This window comes from Myotis brandtii, unplaced genomic scaffold (assembly GCF_000412655.1).
Source record: "Myotis brandtii unplaced genomic scaffold, ASM41265v1 scaffold286, whole genome shotgun sequence".
Lineage (NCBI taxonomy): Eukaryota > Metazoa > Chordata > Mammalia > Chiroptera > Vespertilionidae > Myotis > Myotis brandtii.
Genome location: NW_005360926.1, coordinates 98,217 through 103,296, shown reverse-complemented (window position 1 = coordinate 103,296; position 5,080 = coordinate 98,217). Strand labels below are relative to the sequence as shown.

Sequence of the window (5,080 nt, the reverse complement as noted above, 5' to 3'; positions counted from 1 at the left end):
GAACCAGGGCTGCTTCTCTCCAGCCACCGCTGCCAGGCACCCGGGACCTGGGTTGCTTTGCTCCAGTCACCGCCAGGCACCCGCCAGGGACCCAGGCTGCTTCACTCTGGCCACCACTGCCACCCACCCGGTTCACCATGGTTCCCCATCCAGTAGAGCGGTCATTCCGGTAGTGATGTTTTTGGCCTCTAGCCTTTTGCTATATAGGATTAATTTCTGTAGTATCTGTAGTGTTGTTCTGTATCTCATTCTTGATATTAGTCATTTGGGTCTTCTCTCTTTTTTCCCTTATCAATTTTTCCCTTGTAATTGACAAAATTCAGTAACCCCTATAACCTGTCAAAGACCCTAGTGTTTCATTAACTTTATTGATCTTCCCAAAGAGCCCACTATTGGTTTTTAAAATTTTCTCTATAGTTTTTCCTTTGTATTTTGGTGATTTCTACTCTTTATTATTTCCTTTCTTCTGCTTACTTTGTGTTTAATTTCCACTTTTTAAAAAAATATATTTTATTGATTTTTTACAGAGAGGAAGTGAGAGGGATAGAAAGTGAGAAACATCAATCAGCTGCCTCCTGCATATCCCCCACCGGGGATGTGCCCGCAACCCAGGTACATGCCCTTGACCAGAATCGAACCTGGGACCCTTCAGTCCACAGACCGACGCTCTATCCACTGAGCCAAACCAGTTAGGGCTAATTTCCACTTTTTATCATAGTTTCTTAAGGTGGAAGCTGAGGTCATTGATTTGAGACAATTCTTCTTTTCAGAATCCATAGCTTTATTAATGCTAGAAACAGTACAAATTTCAAGCCAAGCTGCAGTTACTCTTTTGAAATACCAAAAAAAAAAGTCCTCTTTTTTGAATGGTTACATTGTTAATTCCATAATAGCATGTATAACAGCGGTTCTCAACCTGTGGGTCGCGACCCCTTTGGCGGTCAAACGGCCCTTTCACAGGGGTCGCCTAAGACCATCTTGTATATCCGATATTTACATTACGATTCATAACAGTAGCAACATTACAGTTATGAAGTAGCAACGAAAATAATTTTATGGTTGGGTCACAACATGAGGAACTGTATTTAAAGGGCCAGAAGGTTGAGAACCACTGATGTATCATATCATTCCTGTTGCTCTTCAGGGCTGGGACTGCCTTTGCTCTCCACACATTTGCTTGTGGCATGATCAGTTCTATGTCCTTAACTTCCATGCCTGTTTCATCAGCCTCTTCTTCTTCACTCTCCTCTTGTACAGTTGGAGTATCTATGTTTTCTTAAATGTTTGAGACAGCTTCACCTTGAACTTCGAATTTCTCAGAAGCTGCTAGCTGTGCTTGCTGAGATAAAGCCTCGATCTTGGCTTCCCCAAAACCTCTGTCGGTAGCTGAAGCTGGAGTCTTGTAGACATTTGGCTTTGGAATGACAAAGAGGACATTCTTAGATGTCATAGTGATCCTAGTAACCCCTATAACCTGTCAAAGACCCAGTTTGGACATAGCCTTCTGTGCCTTCTTTTCACTTCAGTTCTGTTTTGGTTTACCGGCTGGTTCTTCATCGATTTCTGCTGCTGCTGCTGCTAGCTGAGCTTGTATGGTTGCCTGGTGGAATCTTGTTCTTTGAGCTCTGGTACTGATTCATCACTGTCAGGTTCTGTTTCAGACCCTGTCTCAGCCTGGGGCTGTGGCAACTCATTCTGTGACAGAGACTTCACCCAGCATTCTGTGCAGGCAATGCAGAATCAAGATGGCAGCAGAAAGAGAGTAAGTGGGAGCCTAATATAAGCATTTAATGTTATAAATGTCTTTTTTAAAAATATATTTTATTGATTTTTTACAGAGAGGAAGGGAGAGGGATAGAGAGTTAGAAACATCAATGAGACAGAACATCGATCAGCTGCCTCCTGCACACCCCCTACCGGGGATGTGCCCGAAACCAAGGTACATGCCCTTGACCGGAATCGAACCTGGGACTCTTCAGTCCGCAGGCTGACGCTCTATCCACTGAACCAAACCAGTTAGGGCTAAAAATGTCTTTTGAAGCACTGCTTTTGATGCGTTCCATACATTTTGATACATTTGTTTTCATTTTAATTCCATTCAAAATACTTTTAAATTTTCCTTATGATTTCCCTTTTGACCTTTGGTGTGCTGGTTATCAATTTATTGCCTCTCAGCTTAAAGTTCATCCTTTCTGCCTGTTCTGTGATCATGGAACATATTTGAGGTATTTTTCCTTTGCCAGCTGGCATTGAAGCTTTCTCAGGAGAGAGTGCTGAAGAGATGTTGCTAGAGGAAAAGAGGTTTCCTTCCTGATTCCTGTGTGTTTGCTTGGCAGTCTCCTTCTGCATGACTTTTTCTGGCACCAGACTCTTCCGTTCCCGGGTTCTTGCAGGGCATGGCAGCCAGCAGCACCCAGTGACCAGCAGCTCTCCCCTCGCACCAGTACTCACCCCCAGGCAGCTTGGAAGCAAGCACAGGGCCTCTGGATACTGCAGCACTTGCAGCTTCCCCAGAGCCTGGCTCCTGCAGAGCACGGAAGCCAGCAGCTCTCTGTGAACAGCTTTCTCCCTCCCCCCAGCAGGCAGATTTCTGGCAAGTTCCAGAAGATAGATTTCCAACAGGTTGCATCAGTACCACACCACAATACTCTGTCATCTAGTGAGCTACAGTCATGCCTCTCCGACAAAATCTGGATCTCAGCTCCAGGGGCATTGTATCTTAGCCTGGGGATAGTGACTACATCTTAATTCTGTTATTCCTATGATCTTTAGAGTTCTCTTTACATCTCACTAGCCAATTCCTCATCATTCTAATCCCCTGTTATAGGTAATTCCTTGTATTAACTTTCCCTGTTCAAATTATTGTGTCATTCCTCTCTTCAGACAGGACACAGACAGAATTGTTACCAGGAGTGATCCAAGGAAATAGACATGCAGAGAGAGATGCAACTGTGGGATTGGTTCATTCACACCTCCTTCAGGCTTCAGCACAGTGCTTGCCAATGGAAAATGGATGGCTAGTAATCCATGGCGAGTAGTGACATCACAATTAATCAACCTACGGTTGATTGTGATGAAGTGCTAACTGAAGCACATGCCTTGGACGCCTTAAATGGCTGCTGCACTTGACCATTATGGCAGTCATCATGGCTATAAGGACTGGGGTGTGGGATTGATATTTTTTAATGCATTTGAGCAGTTCAGTCACAGTCTAAGAACCAGAGAGCTTTCGTGATGCATAAGAGAGGCTGTTCTTCGTTGTAGCTGCAGGGCTAATATTGCTGAAAATCAAACACAACGTTTAATTGAGTAGGTTGTTGAATTGCAATGACAGTTGAAGTCACAGTCTTGACACTGACTGATAAAGAATGGAATCCCAACACTTGGAATGGGGACAACTGTTTGGTCCCAGATGAAACGGACAATCTTGAACTACCAAGTCACTCGGAGCCTCCCTTACTAAGTAGCTAGCCCTTTAGTATCTGAGACTAGCCTTTTGCTCCTTGAAAACCCTGTGATAAACTCACATGGTCCAGGTGCCTTGAAAGGGGATGCCCCTTCTCCTCAAGACCCACCACAACCACCCCCTATGGCCAATAGAGCCATAACTGAGGTCAAAGCTCAGCATGCAAATGCACACGATAACCAAGGAGGAAATAGCTCTTATCCACCCATCCCCTTTCTATTTGATGATTGCACCTCTCGTTACTAAGCAGCTCTTAATGTTTGCAGTGGGCATGGAGTAAGTAAAGGGTGGGGGTAGGAGAAGAGAGATCCTGCATGTATTTTGACAGTAATTACAAGGAGAGAGAGAGAGAGAGAGAGAGAGAGAGAGAGAGAGAGAGAGAGAGAGAGAGAGAGAGAGAATGAGAATAGTTCTAGGGTTCTCCTTGTATTGGGGGCCAGGGTTTCATGGGCTCACTCTTTTATTTTGTTGTTGTTAATCCTCACCCGAGGATATTTTTCCATTGATTTTTAGAGAGAGTGGAAGGGAGGGGGAGAGACACAGAGAAAAAATGATGTGAGAGAGACACATCAATTGGTTGCCTCCCACCCACATGCGCCCAAGGTCCGTGCCCTTGACCAAGAATCAAACCTGGGACTCTTCAGTTTATGGAGCCGATGCTCTATTCACTGAGTCAAACCAACTAGGGCATGGGCTCACTCTTTTATTGGTGAATTTAAAACATAAAAACAATAAGAGAAAACAAGCAAGTGGCCTAAATGTTCAGTTATTGAAATCAACCAGGATCTCTAAAACAGAGGAGCCAGGGGGGAGGGGGAAGGCACCTGGCTCTTTAGTCCTGAGGCTGGCACTGTGTTTATTGGAGACAGCTGCCTTTGAAATGAATGCATCTTTGAAATGGATGCCTCAGCAGTCAAAGCTTAAGTCAGGCACTTGCATTACAAAGGAGAAAAAAAACCCAACTGTCAGGGCGCACACTAAACCTGCTACTAATATAATATTGTATGTCAGTTATACCTCAAAACATGTTTTAAAAAATGAGAGTAGTTATCTGCAAAAGAGCATACAGATTTTCTCTAAACTCCTAGAAGCTGACACTATGATTGCCTCATTTGTGCTTGCCAGAATCTTCATACAGCATTCTTATATGTCACAGACACTTGGTGTATCGTTGGATCTGCTGGGTTGTAAGGTCCAAGTTCAAGAGCAGTTTGTACTGCAGTCTGAACTGCAAAGCGTGTGGGCAACTAAATGGAAACCTTTTGGGCAACTCTGTAAATGGGTTCAGAGTAGCACACTCAGATGTTGCTTCCGAAATTCAAAGAAGCCTACCAAGGTGTCTTAGTCTGTTTGGGCTGCTATAACAAAATACCACAGCCCGGCCGGCATCTCTTAGTGATTGGGCGTTGACCTATGAACCAGGAGGGCACATGCCCAGGTTGCAGCTTGGTTCCCAGTAAGGGACTTGCAGGAGGCAGCTGATCAATGATTCTCTCTCATCATTTATGTTTCTCTCTTTCTCTCTCTTCATCTCTGAAATCAATTATCTATAATAATAAAAGCATAATATGGTAATTAGACCAAACATCCTTCTGGATGAAGCTGGGGTTGTGA

General features: G+C 44.2%; 1 pseudogene; it reads right to left on the bottom strand.

Annotated features, from left to right (window-relative positions):
• Positions 1-870: 870 nt before the first annotated feature.
• On the bottom strand, positions 871-2,398 carry LOC102254693 (annotated as a pseudogene).
• Between the last annotated feature and the right edge of the window lie 2,682 nt (positions 2,399-5,080).